Raw genomic sequence first — 20299 nt, forward strand, 5'->3', positions numbered from 1 at the left:
GTGTATATGTGTATGTGTGTTATTCATAAAGATGTTCATCACACCATTATTTAATAATAGACCCCAAATTGGAATCAGTATTAATGTCCAAAATAGAAAAATGGTAAAATATGGCACATGCACATTATGTAATCTGCAGCCCTTAACACCAACATTATCCACCACTCTAGAAAACTGGGCAAAGAACAGCAAGTTCTTGAGCAAGTTATAAGAAAACTAATAAACATTTGGAAAAAAGTAAAAGCTCATTAATTAATCAATGCAAACTAAAATAATAATTTTGCTTATCTAATTGGGAAGAATTTACAAAAATAATGATGCTTAGATTCAGCGTGGACATTGAGAAAATGGAATTTTCATATCTGGTACACAAAGGTCCTTAAAAAAAAAAGGACAAAAGGACTCTGTGACATAGCCATCAACCACAGTCAGAAAAGTGGAGGTTATTCCTTACAGATTTGTTATAAAAGTCAAACCTTAGAAACAATGCCAATGTTCAGCACTAATTTGGGGAGTAGCTTTTTAAAAGTTTCATATCATTGAACACTATGCAAACCTTAAAGTTATGAGATAGAATTACATTTTGCCACATGGAAGAATGTTCATCAGGTATGTTCAAGTCAACAGCAGTTAGAGAGCAGTATATACTACAACCAGATTTTTGGTTACACACATATTTTCCTTTCAGGCTTTTTTCCTCCTATATATCCATTTTCCTAATTTTTCAATAATTTTTATATATTATTTAAATAACTTAGAAGCCTATTTATTAAATTTGAATCAGATTCTAAAACGATACTCACTAATAGATTTTTGAAAAATGAGAGAAATGTTTATGTTGAATAATTTAAATTACAGGATTAAAAACTAAATATACTGTGATCACACCTATATGAAAATATATATAGGAAAAAAATCTAGATGGAAAAACATTCTTTCACAGTAATCAGTTGGGTGTTGAGATTAAGGCTGACATTTTTCTTCTCTCCATTTTTTAATTTATTCAATTATTTTTTATTTTATTTTATTTTTTTTGTGAGGAATATCAGCCCTGAGCTAACATCTGCCAATCCTCCTCTTTTTGCTGAGGAAGACTGGCCCTCGGCTAACATCCATGCCCATCCTCCTCCACTCTACATGGGACGCAGCCACAGCATGGCCAGACAAGCAGTGCATCGGTGTGCGACCGGGATCCAAACCCCGGGCCACCACAGAGGAGCACGCGCACCGAACCGCTACGCCACCGGGCCAACCTCTATTCAATATTTTAAATGTTATAATTATTAAAATAATTTTATATAAAAAAATTGCAATTCAGTGAAAGGTAGGCTTCAGTACGTTGGTCCATGTGTTAGTTAAGATAACCCTGACTGTTCTAACTGACAAACTTGAGCATTTCAGTGACTAACACAGTAGAAGTCGATTTCTTGCTCACACACGGTCCAAAATGAGTTTCCTGGTGTGCAGTGCCCCTTCTTACTCTCAAGAGTCCCAGTTTGGACAATGTTACAGGGTCAGCCCATGATTAAGGGACCAGGCTCTGTCCCTAAAGATGAATCCGTGTTCCACGTGTCCATCTGCATCAGACCATGGAGGGGAGGAGCCTCCATGGTCAGGCACAGCAGTGTGTTTCGGGCCAGGTCTGGAAGGCGCCCACATCATCTCCACTCACCTCCCATTTGCTGCAACAGTCACACAGCCACACCGAACCCCCAGCGAGGCTGCACAGTGCGGGTCAGAAGAAAAGGAAGAAAAGGACATTGATTTGCTAAACTGCTAGCTCATCTCTACCACGATGCCTAACAGTGTTTGCTATTATAAGGATCAGGGGCCCTAAACATTGTCCTGCCTATGAAACCAATACATTTCCATTGTACAAAAAGTTGGATAACATAAAGGTGAAAATAAGAGTCACACAAAATGGTTGTTCTGATTCTTGTCATTTTTTTAACAGAGTTAGTATCAAATCATACACACCATTCTACATTTGACCTTTTATGCTTAATATTAGATGGCACAAACTGCTCCATGCCACTAAGCAGTCTTCTAAAGTATGATGCTTTTTAATAGCTGGGTGGTGTTTCATCCCATGAATAGGTCATAATGTATATTACCACTCTCATCTTGAATATTTGGATTGTCTGACCATTTTTTGAAGTGGGTCTTAGGGAAAATGTCCACCTCCACCTCATTCTATATTTACCCAGGGCCCCAAGGTCAGCTGCTCAGTCTCAGAAGTAAGCTCTTCTGCCAGGAAACACTGAGGCTTTGGCACCATTTTTCAAATCCTTCTCTGCCACACCCAGGGTCTGGGTCCTTCTTCCCCACCAATATTCGGAGGGAAAGATTGTATGCAGATCCCATTGAATTTCCTATGTCACCTGACTTTTCCTACAAGGACAACAGCACAGGCCACTTCTTGACAAGACAGTGTCTCGCTCTCAGCAGACACATGGTGGTGGGAAGACAAGGGCACGGGCACAGCCTTCTCCCAGCACTGACACTCCATAAAACACCACAACCTCATCAGGAGAAACTTCCCAAGGAGATTCCAAAACCTCCTGTTGAGAGTGACATTAAGACAGCCCTGAGGATGTCTGGAATGCCTCCGTAGTACACTGGTCTCCTACAAAGCCAAGAGTAGCGAGATTGGTTTCCGACTACAGCAGCATCAAAGGGAGGGAGCGTAAGTGACCCAGCATCAGCCTGCCCAGAAGATTGGCATTGTTGGTGGCCCATGGGGCCCAAGGAGGAGGTGGGAAGCACCCGACTTTAATGTCCCAACATCCAGAGGAGAAAACAGTTGTAACCGATGGAAATGTAATAAAAGAGTCCAAAGCAAATATAACCAGCTATGGATGTTGTAAAATGTTTCTCAGTCATATTTGTCCTAATATTACAATTTTTCATTAGAATAGAAAATGGAAACATTAAAAAACCTATGTGTCCCTGACTACTCTCATACATTCCTTCTCCATGGACAACTTCTAGAAAGAAGTGGAAGGACAGCTAATTTTCGACAAAGGAGCCAAGAACATACGACGGAGAAAGGAAAGTCTCTTGAATAAATGCTGTTGGGAAAACTGTACAGCCACATGCAAAAGAATGAAAGTAGACCGTTATCTTACACTATAGACAAAAATTAACTACAAATGGATTAAAGACTTGAGTGGAAGATCTGAAACCAAAAAACTCCTAGAAGAAAACATAGGCAGTATATTCTTTGACGCGGGTCTCAGCAGTATCTTTTTGAATATCATGTCTCCTCAGGCAAGAGAAACAAAAGAACAAGTAAACATTTAATGGGATTACATCAAGCAAAGAAGATTCTGCATGGCAAAGAAAGCCATCAACAAAACAAAAAGACAACGCACCGACTGGGAGAAAATATTTTCACATCATATATCCCATGGGGGTTAATTTCCAAAATATATAAAGAACTTGTACAACTCAACAACAAAAAAATGAACACCTCAATCAAAAAATGGGCAGAATATATGAACAGGCATTTTTCCAAGAAGACATACAGATGGCCAACAGGCCCACAAAAAGATCTTCAGCATCACTATTAGGGAGATGGCAATCAAAACTACAATAACATATCATCTCACATCTGTCAGAATGGTTATTATTAAAAAGACAAGAAATAACAAGTGTTGGAGAGGATGTGACTAAAGAGAACCCTCATACCCTGCTGGTGAGAGTGCAAACTGGTGCAACCACAGTGAGATACAGTCTGGAGATTCCTTAAAAGATTGAAAATAGAAATATCATATGATCCAGCTATTCTACTTCTGGTATTTATCCAAAGAACATGAAAACACTAATTTGAAAAGAGATATGCACCCCTATGTTCATTGCAGCATTATTCATAATAGCCAGGACTTGGAAGCAACCCAAGTGCCCATCAACGGATGAATGGATAAAGAAAATGTGGTACACATATACAATGGAATACTACCCAGCCATAAAAAAGATGAAATGTTGACAGTTGCAACAACATGGATGAACCTTGAGGGTATTTTCCAAAGCAAAATAAGTCAGACAGAGAAAAACAAATACCATGTGATTTCACTCATATGTGGAAGGTAAACAAACAAACACAGACACAGAGAACAGATGGGTGGTTACCAGAAGGGAACGAAGTGGGCAGAAGGTGAAAGGGGCAAAGAGGCACATGTGTATGGTGACAGATGGAAACTAGACTTTTGGTGATGAACACAATGCAGACTATACAGAAGCTGGAATATAATGACGTACACCTGAAACTTACATAATGTTATAAACCAATGTGACGTCAATAAAATATAAATAAATAAATAAGAAGTGGGAGGAGCCAGGGTCTCAGCAGGGTGGCCAGGGGTCCGAGGGTGAAGACAGGCAGGCTTCTCCTTTCCTCTTTTGTCTACTTCAGCTTTGTCCTGGTGTCCCCACCACATCCCACCTCACACCACACCTGTGTTTCATTCACCCTGTCCATCTCTTAACACGTACAAATGAATAAGGAAACCAGGAAACATAATCACTCAGAGAAAGTGAAATTCCAAAGGACTGAAGCTCTAATCTTGGAGACACAAGAGAGAGAGGACATAGGCAGCCACCAGCTTTCATGCATTGTTGGGAAATTATTGAATTTGTGGGTTTAGGGTTCTGGGACACAGGCCCCACGTCCCCTCCTGTGGCCCTGGGTCCCCATTTCTGCTGCCAGCACTGACTCTGCAGTTGTGGGGGAATCGCAGTGTGGTTGGGATGTCTCTCTCTTCCCCAGATCACTGACAGTTGGTGGGCAAGCCTCCCGGGCAGCTTGGGTGACGAACCCTAACCCACCAGCAGAAGAATGGGACTATGAATTCTGACCCCCACCCCACCCTTCCTTCCTCTCTCAGGGGCTAAAAGTATGGCAGGAGGAAGCACCAGCAGCAACTCACTGGGCAGCCTTCCTAGGAAGATGCAGCCGCTCCTGCTCCTGGTGGCCTTTCTCCTACCCCTCGGGGCTGGAGCAGGTGAGTGACCGTCCCCAACCTCAGAGGCCCAGCCTCTCTCATAGACCCTGGAGCCAGACTGCCTGGCACTTCTGAACTCAGGATCACTGGGCAAGTTATTTGAATTCACAATTCCTCACATTCCTCAACCATAAAATAGGAATAATTTCAATGCCTGCCTCACAGAGTTGCTATGAGAGTTAAATTAGTTAGTGTCCATAAAACTCTTGGAATTGGCCCTGGCACCTAGAACATGCTATATAAATGTGCTCTCTAAGTTCTTTCTCCTGTGCAGGTGTCAGAGTCTAGGATATAAGGAAACAGCAATAACAGTGCCATCAGTTCACATCTAGAATCTTAAAACAATCCCATGCTGGTCACCAGCTGGTCAGAGCTGGATTCAGAGGGCTCTGGGAAGCTCCCTGAGGAAGAAAGTACCAGGGACTTCAGGGAGAGGCCGCTCCAGCAGGCCCCCATCCAACAGCAGACCATCTCTCCTCAATATGGGAGGCTGAAGCCGGCCATGCCTAGAGCAAGGATCTTATCCCCATTTGGGGGAGATGGGAGGCGGTTGAGGTCTGGGATGGGGAGTCAGCAGAGTTTACTGAAGAACCCTGGAGTGCCCCCCTCAATGTGTGCTGCAGACCCCAACTCTCACCACCAACTCCTCTTTCCTCTGCATCATGTCTCCTGTCTCCCCATCTTCTAGCCTTTCTGGAGCCACCAAGCTTGTACATAACACAAGGGGTCCACGAGCAGAGATAAGTACCGAATGCTTCACTCCAGGGCCAATCATTGGAGACTAAGAGACCAGACCCCATTCCCACCCCTACACGGCATATCTTCAGACCCAGACTCCAGTGGGTGTGGGCATGGGTGGGGGTTCCTGGTGTGAAAAGACTTTGTGCTGACAGCAGCCCACTGCTGGGGAGCAGGAGGAACTAAGGAGCTTCCTGGGCGACCAGTAACACAGGCCCAGAAGGGTCATAAGAGGGGCCATCTGAAAGCAGGGCTCTAGCAACAAAGGGGTGAGAAAGAGCTCACGGAGGTCGGGGGCTGGGAACAGGCCAGTGTAAATGAGGAGAAAAGAAGGGCATGATCAAAAAGAGCGAGAGGAGGAAACAGAAGACACACATTGGGGCTCAAAATGTGAATTCAAGCTCTCTCTCTGTTTATTCTAGGGGAAGTAAAACTCAGGTCACTGCGTCCCCCACCATCCCCAGCTCGAGGCTTTGGAGAAGCAGAGGGCACAGACAGAGCCCCAGAGCCCCCATCCCCTCAATTCCCTCAGCTGCAGTCTCACCACCCTGGGCTGTCCCCCTGCCCTGCAGAGCTGGTGGAACATAGTTGCTGTGGCTCACACCTACCTCCACGCCTCCTTTCCTTTTCAGCCCTATTTGTGTCCTCCTGTGGGCCCACAACATCGGGAGACTGGAAAGCACTCAGCAGCACATATCTGTGCTCAGAGCCTTCCCCCACCCTGAATATAATCAGCAGAACCACCTGAATGAGATCATGTTACTGCGAGTACCTCCTACCTGACCCCCTGATTCTCCAGCCCAGGTGACTTTCTCCTGGTGCTGGGGCTTCACCGTGTAGTGGGACTGTGGAGGCAGAAGCAGGGGCAGAGTGCCAGGTAGTGGTGAGGGCAAGGGGTGGGCTCTGCACAGGACTCCTTGAGCGCCTGGACTCTTCCTGCCAGCTGAATAAGAGAGCCACACGGAACTGAGTCATGAGGCCAGTGGCTCTGCCTCGGACCCAGACCAGGCTGAGGCCTGGGGACATGTGCACCGTGGTGGGCTGGGATCTGGTGGGCCTGGATGGGAGGACAGACACACTCTAGGACATGCGGCTGAGAGTGCAGAGGGATCAGGAATGCAGCAATCACTTCCATTTCTACACCCGCCGAACGCAGATTTGTGTGGGGACCCAACGGAGGGGATGTCCCCCTTCATGGTAAGGCTACGGGCATCTGTCAATGATGCCCAAACAGAGGCGCTTGGGCAGAACTGAGCAGGGGGAACAGATTACACCCCATGGCCTCCGTCTGGGGCCCAGACCTGAGTGAGGTGGGGGCTGTCTCCCATCAGTCTGGTCTCTGGGGCAGAGAAGGAGCACCGGACACACAATGTACACACATGCCGTCTTGTCCTGGGGAAGGAGAAGGTACCCTGACTTGAATGAGCTAGAGACAATAACTACAGTCAGGACTGAAGCCCAGCAATGGAAAGATCCAGAAGCTTGACTTCTGCATCCCCACCACCCTCCCTTCTCACACACCCCACCACTGAAGGAGCCCACCTGTCCCTGCCTTCTCTGAGGGCCGGGTCTTAGAGGGCAGCAGGAGTGAGGAGGCCTGACTTCGTGTCCTTCCTCTCATCACCCACAGGGGACACCGGAGGCCCCCTGGTTTGTCACAATGAGACCCAGGGCATCATCTCCTATCGAAATAGATTGAAACCCCTCCAGCAGTCTTCACCAGGGTTTCCAGCTTCCTGCCCTGGATAAGGAGAACAATGAGACACTTCAAACAGCGGGGTTAGACTGAGACCCCACTGTGACTCACTCTTCTTCTCTGGGGCAGAGACAAGCTCCAGGGGGGTTCTCAGAGCCTGAATAAATGTCCATGTCTAGAGTGGAAATATCCAATTTCTCATTTGTTCATTCAGCTTCATTCAGTACGCAACACATGTATGCCAGGACTGTGTCTGAGCAACTCCAGGAAAATGGGGTCTCTTCCTCAGGACAATGAATCGCCCACACTGTCCTGGAGATCAGGATGAGCTTGTTCCCTCTTCCAAGCCATCCATTGCCCCCTCTCCCGTCCTGCTAGAGCCTTGGGGAGTGATGAATCAATGTGTCTCTCCTCAGGGTAAGACTCTCTACTCTCCCCCTACCAAAGACCCCCACTAGATATTAAAGTACCATCCGCCTTCCGTATCCCCGCAGATTCAACTAATGCAGATCAAGAAGCCTATGATGGTTGCGTTGTACTGAACGTGAACAGACTTTTTTTTCTTGTCATTATTCCCTAAACAATACAGTATAACTACAGTATGAACAACTACAGCATTTACATTGTATTAGGTATTATAAGCATTCTAGAGATAATAAAGTGTACGGGATGATATGTGTAGGTTATATGCAAATACTTTGTCATTTTATACAAGGGACTTCAACATCTGGGGATTTGGATATCCACGGGGTCCTTGAACCAATCACTCTCAGATCCTGAGGGGCAACTGTACACTCTAAAACCATGTGCCATTGGTGTGTGTAGGAGAGGCAGACCAAAGGACAGAATTGAAATTCCATACGAGGCCCTTTTAATACATGGTGAAGGTGGCATCTCAAATGACTGGGAAACTATAAAGTTTTGATAGATAGTGTTAGAACGACTAGGTACTTATTTGGGGAAAAACAGAAAATTGGATCCACTCCTCAACACCATAATCTATAATAACCCTTAAAGGGATCAGAGATATAAATGTAAGAAATTAAACAATACAGGTACTAGAAGAAAAAAACAAAAGACTTGCTTGCTTAAAAATAGCTAACAAACCCCCATGTTCACAACAGCACTATTCACAATGGCCAAGAGATGGCAGCAAACCACGTGTCCATCACAGCCAGAATCCTTCTGCTAAGCCCTTCACCACACCAACCTCCACTCTCCTATAGACCGATGTTCTCATTTTCAGAAGTGAGGAGGGTCTGCTGCTTGTTTTGATACTCTGAAGTTATACAAAACTCCACATCAGATGTTGACTAAAGGAACATGACCTTTACCCTAAAGATTAGCCCATGACTGTCTACAGCAATATTATATTAAATTAAAAGATTACTGAAGTCATTTAATTTAAAATCATGCTCTAATTACCTTCTTAAGATAACTGTACAGAATGAGCTGGGAAGTTTCCTACCTCCACCAAAATGTTAATTACTCTTTGCACTGTGACATTTACCATCTGATGTTTTACAGTTTCCATGACCTTAGATGGAATAATCACTGAGCTGATATTTTATTAAATCTTACTGGCTACATACAGAAATCCTCTGGTAAATTTGACCATTATTTTAAGGGTATTTCTTATCAGAAAGTCATTAGCCTAATATTCAGTGTAAGCCATTTATCAACAAAATTTTAATCAACAATACATCTTTGACAATGCTCAGTCACTCTCTATATTTGCTACCATCTACCCAAAGGAATTATCTACTACTTGCATGCTTGGGAAGATAACAGTCTCATTATTCAATGTTTGCATTGGCAAATGGAAAGAACACTTGATGGTGGAGAGCGGGAGGAGAGCAGTGGAAGAGCCCCCCATTCAGCCCTTCCTCTCTGGGACATTCACTAAGAGCCCCAGAGCACTGCCCCATCTCAGGACTCAGTCCCCAGGAAACACCCAGGACAGACATGTCTCACCTCCATGTCAGTGCTTCCAAGGCAGCTCTCTGCCTCCAGCTGCCCTGCTGAAAAGATTTCCACAGATCTCACGGCGGTCACCTCAGGAGACAATTCTCTCAGGACCATCCCAGAGTCCAGCCCCACCACCTCCCACAGCTCTGCTCTCTTCATGATTAAGGAAACCTCAGCAGCAAAGCTTTAGCAAGAAAGTGTTTTGCACACTGAATCCTCGTGCAAAAGGACACAATTCCTCCCCCTCTCTTTCTCCAGGTGCAGACTCTGTGCATTAAAGGCCCCACTCACTTGACTGGGAAGTCGTAAAACCATGACAAGGGTATTCTTACTAACCTCACTGGGAACTAAGGCAGATTTGTGGTCTGCAGAGGCCTGGGTCTTCTGCTCCACGGACTGATTAGAGTCAGGAGAAACTAGACACTGGCCATTCATCATAATTATAGCAGAATCACAAAGGTGAGGGGTGGTGATCTTGATAATTGTGTCTGAGTTTGTCTGGGAAAAGGTGGGTGCCCCAAGAGAAACCACACTGAACTTTGAGGGGAAGCACAGCAGGCAGCACAGGCCAGTCCCAATGCCTCAAAGGAAATGTTTCTATTACAGAAATGTGAAAACACTATCAGAAGTACATGAAATCTGCTAGATAAATTACAAATGATCAAGATTTTAGATGGCATGATCCACAGATCAACTAAGAACTCCGTTAAACTGATATCCTATCACAATTTCATTTTCAAGTTTCCACTGAATTTTCAGAAGTACAATTTTCCAAGACTACATTATGATCCACTGCATGATGTACAGCAAATTACTAAACCATTTCAGCAATCCAGGAATTTACAGTGTTGATTTTGAACGTACTATTACAACTTTGACAATCAGAATGGGTTTCAGTGGTAACCAGCCTCTAATATGGCCTGGATGAGCCCCACCTCCTGGCGTTCCCACTGGAGAGTGAAAGTCTTTGCTGGCATGACCACGGTCACTGAGACCCCAATTCCCAGGGCAAGGAGAGACCAGAATGACTAACAAAAGCCAAGATGAATTAAACCCTCTTCACCTTTTCTACCACAAACAGATGTCACCTATGGTGCCCACAAAATCACAGGGGAGGAAACCACCCAGCAGTAAATCCCTGTGTGCAGAGCCACCTATATCCTGATGGAGACAAAAGACAGGGACCAAATACACCCACAAAAGCCTCATGTCTGCCTTTCTGGTTCTGCAGATGATTGGGCCTGACCCTCCCCCTCTCCTCCACCTGAATCATCTGCTGGGTCCTGGGCCACCCAGGGGTGTGCTACAGCTTCTGCAGAAAGTGTTCAGAAAACAGATCTTCTCTGGCTCGGGTTCCCAAGAGGAGCAAGAGAGAATTTACCATCTTTTGCCTCTTCCAGCCTTCTGGAACACAAGACCAAATGACTTCCGCTTTGAGGTTCTTTGTCTTCCACGAGAGCTAGGACTGGGTGACACAGGGGAAGATGTGCAGGGAGGCAGGCTGGGGATACCTGGATGATGGCAACTCTCAGACACAGTCCAGGAAATGGATATGGAGGTACAACTGAGGCACAGACTAGTATTATTACAGCAGCTCTGACCAACTGTGTGTGAGGTCTAAAGGAGAAGGCTGTTCAAGGCTAAGGTGACAAATGTATGCCCAGCAGTGACCCAGAGGCAAAAAGTCCTAGGGGCATCTGGGGAAGAATATACCCGCAGTCTACAGAACTGGATTACCAGGGTCCACAGGGTCCCCCATCCAGTCTATGGACCTTGTTCCTGATGCTCCAGGAGGACACTGGAGCACTGGGGTAGAGCTGGAGACAGCAGTCAGGACTGAGAGGGTTGCCCAGGATGTGGATAGGCATTCCCTATCTCAATCACACACACACCAGGGCCCTGACCCTCTGACGTGGGTGAGTCTGGGCTCCAAAGGGAATCTCTCTCTGAAGGGAATGCCCCTGAAAGGCCCAGGTGATTGGCATGAGGAAGCGCACAGGAACAGTGGCAGTGAGCTGGGCTAAGGGACACCTGGGGGCCTAGGAGACCAGTTGTCCCACCAGGAATACCTTCCTTAGGGAATCACCACACAACCCTGGCCCACTTTCCCACAGCCGCCTGTTGTATACACAGTGGGTGACAATAGGGCTCCTCCTTGTGGTGACAAAACTTCTGGCTGACTGGACACCTGGCTGGGCTCTGTGCTGAGCCCTGGAGGTCAAGGTGGCAGCATCAGCCCCAGCCTCAGGGTCCACGCACTGCCCAGTCTCTCAGCAGCAACAGGACATTTCAGCCCATCCCTTCTGGTCACAGCTGGCAGATTGGCTCTGCTCCTGCCATCGATCAATACACACATGGTTAGTGAGGGTCAATCAACTGTCGGGCCTGGTGCAAGGCCCTGGAAATACAATGGTGAGAATGACAAATGCTTAATGACCCAGTGTCAGAGTGACCTCAGTCTGCATTCCATAGATCTCTATGCTTTGTTCTCAGAGTCCTCAGTGCCCCAGATCCAGAGAAAACTCAATAAGAATGGAAGAGTATCCAATTCCAATAAACACCACAACTGCCATTGTTTATGAAACTTAACTCTGCTTGTATCATTTCGCATGATCTTACAAATATAGATGATTGTAGCTACAGGCATCTTGTACATCATCATGTCCCATGGTTTAAATCCTTGAGCACCCTAGAGGAAGACAAGAGGGAAGGGCTCAAGGCCCCCAACTCATCACGTTAAATCAGAGTTGTTCATGTGTTTGAAATATTTGGCATTGGTGAAATTATTTCCTGTGAGAAAAATATCACAATATTAAAAAAGAAAAATATGGACACACAGTGATGTAGATTGTCTGGCTCCTTTGAGAAAAAAAGGCTGAGAAAGAGGTGACCAGCACAGCCATTCGGTGAGTACTCCACAGGAACAAGGTGCCTGGTGTCTCCACTACCAGGCCAGGGCTCCTCCATTTGGGAGGTTTTCCTCTTTACGTTCTCTTCTCTCCAAAACATCTGCCCGCGTGGCCATCCAGGCTGCTCTGACACCTACTGGAGAGGATGCCCCGCGTGGGACCATGTGATCCATCTCAACTCCTGCCTGTAAACTATACTCAGCCCAGCTGGGGGTTCCAGACATCTGTATTTAACAATTAAGTGGTAGAATCACGTTAGCTGAGTATCTTCTGCAATCCTTCCTTTAGTGTGACTCACGAAATCACTCCATCACCCAGTTCTGCAACCTCAAGGAGACAATCTCATCCACACCCACCTGACAGTCCTTAATTTAGGACAGCTACCATGCACACTATCCTTTCAGCCCAACTATACTCTCTACCAAGCTAATCACCTCCAGTTTCTTATCCATTCTCCTAAGGAAGTTGGAAGCCCATTCAACTCGCAGGATCCTCTCTTGTGGAAATTCTCCTCAGAGGCCAAAGCCAGGAACCTCCAATAGCCAGTTCTCTTGGTTTCTCTCCACTGTGCTGAGATAACCTCTCAGGTAATGAGGGAAACTGGTCAATCTGGAGAAGACCCCATCTTGTATCCTAGTGAGCTGCTCCACTGAGGCTCAGGTCTAGGAATGTGTTTTTAGAAGGGAAAGAAGCCAGTATTTCCACTGCACTCACCATTCCTCTCAGGACATTGAGTGTTGGGAAAAGGTCAGAAAACAACACCCAGGTGGGGGCAGTCTCCCATAACTTGGATAGTTTCTTCTTTCCACGGAATAAAAGCAGAGACTCTCAACCAGGGATAGAGAGTGATGAGGTATAGAAACTTTCCATAGACGACAGTCTTCAATGGGGCCCCGTGACCCCGGCCCACTGGGACAGGAGAGATCAGGACAGGGAGAATCATGGGAAAGTCGGATGTCTTCTCTTCATAGCTCTACTTGCATGTTCTAAATACCTTGCAACTGGAAACTGCAACCCCTTGAAAACATCCTGGTATTGAGAGCAACGTTGGCTTTATCAGGGCGACCCAGTGACACACACTGAACTCAAGCATATATGTCGTCAATCCTCCTCTGAGGGCTCCCCTCTGGCCTCTCCTTACCTTCCTACTACTCTCTTTAACATCCCATCTCCACCTCATCCCCAATCTCCATGCTGCACCCGCACCCCCAGGATTCTGCCATGTCTGAAACTACCAAGAAGTTGATGGATGTCTTGGCTCTTGGCTAGACTGTTTCAGGTGAGACCAGAGCTTGGCCCTTTGCATGAATATGAAAAAAGGGCTTATGCTGTCCAACAGTGAAAGACTAAAAGGGAAAGGATTGAGTCTAGTGTTGATATTGTAGGAAGTAAGCAGGTGCTAACCACAAATGCAAGGCAATGAGGGGTGCTACTCAGGCTCTTTGACAACCCAAATTCAACCATAGTAGGAAACATCACTTCTGACTCAGGCCAGAGTCCCCAAAAGCCCTATTCATCCCTTCTGAGAGCCTGGTATTTCCTCCTGGTGACTGTGCTCAGGCTGACTCAGCAACTGCTGAAGAATGTGGTTCTTACAACACCTTTCCTGCTTACAGAGAACCAGAGCCAGGCTATCTCTGTGACCCATCCTTGCCTCAGTCTTACCTCGGAATTTGCTGAACACCAGCTCTATGATTGCAAACAATTCACTGAAAGGACAGAAATGAACTTCTCCCAAAGGGCAGTGGTGGGCATCTCCCTTTCATGGCCCTCTGACTTGTAACCAGGAAAGTGATTTAGTATCAGGATGGGGCATGATTCTGGTGGAGGGAAAGCTGAAAATGGGGGATATAACTTTCCATTCTCCAGAGCTGAGAGTGGTTATCTGTACCAAGAGCTATCGTCTGGCTCAAGAATATAAGAGCTAACTAACAGTCTCCTAGGACAACCTTCACCTTGTCCCCATTCTGCTGAGCCACTCAGCTCTACCAGGGCAGATACCCAGAACCTAACTGAGCCATCAGTGTTGTAACCTCACCACTGGTCCCATGGCCCTAACAGAGGCTGGCTCCCACCCAGCCCCCTCCTGCTCATTTCCCCATCTAGCTCTGATTTCCCATCCTTTGTATCTGCCCTCATTATTCTGAAAGCTCAATGCCTTAGGAAGATAGATCCATGCAGGAGTTCAGAAATCCATGTGGACATCTCCCACACATGCTCAAGCCAAAGCAAATTTTGTATTATTTACTCCTGCATCATACAAACATTTATGAGTATTTTGTAAGTGTCTGACTCAGGACGAAATAGAAAGATACCAGATCATTCTTCCCGATCAGCTCAAAATATTCAAGTCTCAGAGACCAGACTCATCCTGGGCGGGAGCAGGACACAGGGTTCTGAGATGCTCAGGAACAAAGAAACTACCAGCATAGGCAAGAGAAAGTTTTTCCAGGTCTTCTGGACAGTCTACCCTAAAGACACAACCTTTCTCCTTAACATGTGTCTGAAGCATGTTTGATACAGACCACAGGTGAGCTCCTCACCACACAGGAAGAAACTGAGAACGAAAGAAGGAGCCAGACCATGCTACAATGATATCATGCTGCCCACAGAAGCCAGGAGCCCCATCTCAGTGTGTAGTGGTCCCAACAAGGGCTCTCTTCCCTGCCATGTCCAATCAACAGATTATCCCAGGCTGTAAACATCCTATCTTCTGGCCACGAGACCTGTCCTCTGCTTTCTAGAATTCTCCTCAGAGCCCAAGGCTGGGACCTCCTAAACCCAGCCTCAAGTTGAACTTTCTCACACCTCATGCCAAGCTAACCTGTCGGAGAGTGAAGAAGACCAGACAAGTGGAGGGAGATCCCATCCTCCACCGTAGTGAGCAGCTCCACTGAGGATCAGGACTACAGATGTGGTTTTTGGAAGCAATGCCGCTTCTATTCCCACTCTCAGGACAGTGAGTTCTGTGGAAAGTGCAGAGGAACAGTGCTCAGGTGGAGGCGGTCACTTTTCACTGGGGCTGTTCTTTCCTGGGAAACAAGAACAGAAGCCCTCACCAGGCTTCAGCCATCCTCAGTTGTCCCTGATGATATCAATACCCCATTCAGATGAAGAAATTTGCTTCTCCTCTCCTTCTTTATCTCCCAAAATATCCAAAAGGATGGGGAGCTAGGCCTCTCTATCCCACCTGAACACATTCAGGAGAAGTTAGGAGGAAACTTGGCTTCATCGGTGGTCGGGGGCAAAAAGATGAATTCAGGCAGGCTTGTGTGCCATTGCTGGCCCCTTCCCCAGCTCTTCCTCTGTCCCTTCCACTTTTCTTCCAATCTCTGCTTGCATAGAGTTTGCCTACTACCTAATAAGTACCCATTGATAAATAAGGGTTAAGGTAGTTAGGATGAGACCATGCTCAAGACTTCTGCATTTAAGTAAGAATCCCCCAAATTTACAGAGACACAAAGTAGAATGATGATTCCCAGGACTAGGGGGAGAGACCAATAGGAAGTTACTATTTAATGGGTTCAGAGTGTCAAGTGACACTGTGAAGATGAAAAAGTTCTGGAGATGGAGAGTGGCGATGGTTGCACAACAATTGAATGTGCATAATGCCACTTCACTGTACACTTAAAAATCATTAATAGCTAAATATTATGTTATATATATTTGAGCACAATTTAAAAAATAATAGTAAAAAGGAATCTCTTATGTTACAGAAGGAATAAAGCTCTAATGGTAGCAGATGCTATTTGGAGAAAGTGGCAGTGAACTCCTCTGCACGTTATGGCATTGTTGGAGCTACTTTTCTTTTTGAGCACTCAGGTTTCTAGGTCACGCAGAAGAGGCATCATGTCTGGTTGATGTCACAGACCCAGAAGTAGCTCCATCCCAGCATTTCTCCCTTCCTAACATGACACAGAAGCAGCAGCTGTGGGTGAGAATGAGCCAGAGGTGCTGTCTGAAGAGAGGGCTGGGCTGGAAATGAGACAATGAGATCTAGGATAGAAGGGAGAGAAGTATAGGGGAAATCTTGCCCATTCTTCCATGACACTTTCTCCTACTTGGAGTTCACTGAGCTTCTTGGGTGTGTTCACTAATGGTTTTGGTTTCTTTTGTGGTTTTTTTCCACCAAAGTTGAGAAATTTTCAGCCATTATTTCTTCAAAAAGTTTTTTCTGCTCCTTTCTCTCTCTCCTCTCCTTCTGGGACTCCCATTACAAGTATATTGCATGTAGTGTCTCACACATCTCTGACATTCTGTTTATTTTCCTTCTTTCTTTTTTCTTTCTGTTCACTGAAAAGTCCTAAAGCAATTACAAATTTTTTAACAATAATCTTGGAGGAACAACCAAGCTTCTCTCCAGGCAGATTGGCTAACCACAGGGACAGGTGCCTTCTGCCCTTGGTCAGAGCAGCAGGGTCATGATCAGCTAGGTGTGGGTCAGGAGAGGCAGGGGCTAAAGTGGGGGAGAAGGAGAGCAGAAGGAGGCAACTGCCTGCCACTATCACCTGGATCCACGGGGAACCCTGCAAGAATGGGGGCCTGAGCCATTAGTGGGGTGGATGTTGTAACCCAAGCTGTGTCCCAATAGCTCAGAAGATAATTGTCTATGAGAAAAATGTGATAGCACAGCCAAATGTACAAGCCAAATATAAACAGCTATGGAAATTGTGGAAACTTGCATGGTTCTCTAACCACAGATTCTCAGTCTACTCCAGCCAACTGCCAGCTTCTTAGGGGCAAGAGCCATGTTGCTCATCTGCCGGGACCTAACGCACTAAATAATTATTCATGACTTCATCAGGATGGAAACAGAGTCAAGAACTGAGAAGTGGAGACATTCTTGATTCTTGGTTCTTCTGGGTTCCAGTACAGGTTTCAATTTCTTGTTCTCTCCTCTTGCTTTCACCGTGTGACTCAGCACTGGGAGTGCAAGTGTGGTGACAGTGCTACTGTCATCTGCCCCAAGCCAGAGAATTTTGACAAACCACCTTGCATGATGGCACAGGAAACCCAGAGCACAGGTCTAGCAGGTCTCTGAGGTCCTGAGCCACCCCTACTGCCTTCCCTTCGGGGGCCGTGTGTCTGAAAGGAAGAAACACCAGCAGCTCTGACCTGGGCAGACCATCAGGGAAGATGCAGCCACTCCTGCTCTTGGCCTTTCTCTGCCCCCCGAGGCTGAGACAGGTGAGTGACCATCTCCACTCCAGAGGCTTCAGCTCATCTCACAAAACCCTCTGTACTCCTGACCCTTCTGCCCTACAGATTCAGAGAGTTTCCTCAATTTGAGCCCAAGAACTTTGTAGATTCCACCTCCCATCCCAAACCGAGACTAACAAGTTCAAAGCTGCATAGACACTCAACAAGGATGGAAGGGAGGAAGGGTGTTCACTAAAAGGTTTAGTAGGTGTGAGCCTGTCACTTATTACCTGGAAAGTGGGTTGTTCATAGAAAGGCATTTAGCAGAGGATGTGAAGCCACCAAAGACAGGTAAATAAAACCCCTCACTCCAACCCAGGAAAGAGCAGCTCAGACAAACCAGCTACAGTAGTGGGAGTTGTCCCCTGGCCCAGCTTAAGAACCACTTACATTTCTCGGTGCCCACCACCCCCTCACTCCTGCCCAGAAGAGGAGCCCCGGGTGCAGTTGATCTCAGAAGGGGCTGGATGACGGCACCCAGGGCTCCCCTGTTGTCTTGGCTCTGCCACAGGCCTGAGCTGCCCATTTTTGGCCCCATGTCCCTTTGCATTCACAGGGCCTCAGCTGCTCCACACAGTGAGCTCCCCCCATCCCTGTGGCCTTGAATCTCCCCAGCAGTATCCCCATGAAAAATCAGCATAAAGCTAAATGAAGGCTCCAGTCCACATAGAAGGGCTGAGTCTAAAGGCTGAGCATAAAAAGACAAACTCTTCTCCCTAAAAATTATCATCTCTGGGGCTTAGAAAATTCTTACCTTCTCTAAGCCAACCCCCATCACCAAGCCTCCAACAATTTGGCAGAGAGAGGAGCAGGTCAGTGGAATGGGAGTAATTCCAGGAACCCAGGACATCAGGGGGCCATGCCATGGTCACTGAGGTTCCTGTTTCCAGGGCCTCTCACTCCAGTAGGGACAACTTCTCCCACAACCAGGACCATCGGCAGCTTAGGAGGCTCAGATGCTCCTACGATGGCCCTCAGCCCCACTTGGGTCCCATCCCTGCCCTGCTCTAGGCCCAGCACTTAGTTCAGTCAGTCTTCCTCCCTGGCGGACCATCCCACACGAGCCCCTGTTTTCTGACTGTCATGGCCCCCAGGTCCTTCCCCTTCCAGCCCACCGTGTTTCAAGCCAGCCTCTCTCATCTCCCTAACAGAGATCCCCAAGTCCCCTGTGAATTATCCTCTATTGCTTCCCCATCATACCTGAGCTGTCAGCCCACCTGATACCTATCAGAGGAGCCAGTACCCACTTCTCACCTGAGCAGAGGCAGTCAGGCCTTCCATCCAGCTCAGCATCCCCCAGGGGCTCAGCCACCACGGCCTGTGGAGTCACTCAGCAGCCTCAGCCTCTTTCAGCCTGACCTGACTCCCCCTGCTGGCAACCTGGGTTATGGCAGCTTCGTGAGCCTAAGGGCTCCAGGGCTGCTGGGCTGGCAAGTACCACTTTGCCATCCATTGATAGATCAATTATTGATGTCTCTCTTTGTGCCGGGCACAAACAGGCTCTGTCCTTGACATTGGGAAACTTACAGTGAGGGGATATTTCCTCTAAATTCTCCTGGTTCCTCTTCTTCCACCAGGCAGGTCAGTTTGGCGCGGAGGGATCTGTATTTGGAATCCACAGGAAATCTGGTCTTGAAATCAAATAAATTCTCTGCATTTTATCTGTATTGCACCTTGCAGTTTCACGTGAGTGATCTTCCTGATTCCAGAAGAGCAGTGTGAAATTGGAAGGGACTTCAAGACCCACAGGTCCTGAGGTTTCCATCAATACTCAGTGGAGCCCTTGTCTGGAGGGGAGAGCAAGAGGGAGGAGGGAACTGGGGCAGCCCCATCTTTATTTGTTTACATGGAGCAGGCATGAATCTCAGTCCACAAACCCACAAAATGCCACATTTCAAGTGAAAGACCCTTCATTGTGACCCAGACGACCTTCTTTTAGGATCTTGTATCCCTCAAACAGCCCCACCAGTGAGTCATCTGTGACAGAACACAACAAGTCATGAGGTCTGGACAAACACTGACAACTGGGAGAAACGTGGAAAAGAGAAGCAACTTCATTGAAAAGAATATCAAATAGATCACACGGCTATGAAAAGCAAAATCCAACAGAGTGAGAAATAACATGAAGGGCAACCAAAAGCTTGTTTTTCACACACTATTGTGTGTCTGCCAAGTCTTCACTGGGGCTCACAGCACCGGCAGAAGCACAGGTGAGAGAAGAGCTGAATGCACGTGCAGAGATGAGCAAGAGAATGACAGAAGGTGCAGGAGCCAGGGGACAGTTTCGGGACACAGCAGAAAAAAGGACACTCTCAGGAGAAGCCGTCACAGTAAAGAAATAGAGACCCCAGAGAGTCAGCCATGAGGAGCTCCTCGGAGCCCCAGGGTGTAAGCCAGAGCCAGCGAGAGAGTGGACAAGGACATCAGCCACCAGGGGCCCCGGTGTGTGGCCTCGAGGTACAGTGCCTGGTGGGTCAGTTCCCCTCACACCTGATAGGAGCACTTGACATAGGATGACGCACATTAGGAAGAAATACTATTACCTTATAATGCCTGTAGCATCAGGAGACCTGGCTGCTACTGATGGTACCTGTTTCCTTAGAATGGAATGGTTTCTAAGTCAATGTACATCTAATTCTCTCTCTTGATCTAGTGATTTCTATTTCTAGGACTTATTCCTACATGAGGGCTAAAGTGTGTGTGGGTGAGTGTGTGTGTGTGTTATTCATAAAGAAGTTCATCACATCATTATTTAACAATAGACCCCAAATTGGAATCAGTATTGA

At 46.8% G+C, this 20299-nt stretch overlaps 1 pseudogene; it reads left to right on the forward strand.

The window, feature by feature from the left end:
• The first annotated feature begins 4948 nt into the window (after nt 1–4948).
• Nucleotides 4949–7525, forward strand: LOC106800085 (cathepsin G-like; annotated as a pseudogene).
• The last annotated feature ends 12774 nt before the right edge of the window (nt 7526–20299 follow it).

The sequence above is a fragment of the Ceratotherium simum genome, chromosome 3, assembly GCF_057802395.1.
Source record: "Ceratotherium simum simum isolate JZ-2026a chromosome 3, ASM5780239v1, whole genome shotgun sequence".
NCBI classification, from domain to species: domain Eukaryota; kingdom Metazoa; phylum Chordata; class Mammalia; order Perissodactyla; family Rhinocerotidae; genus Ceratotherium; species Ceratotherium simum.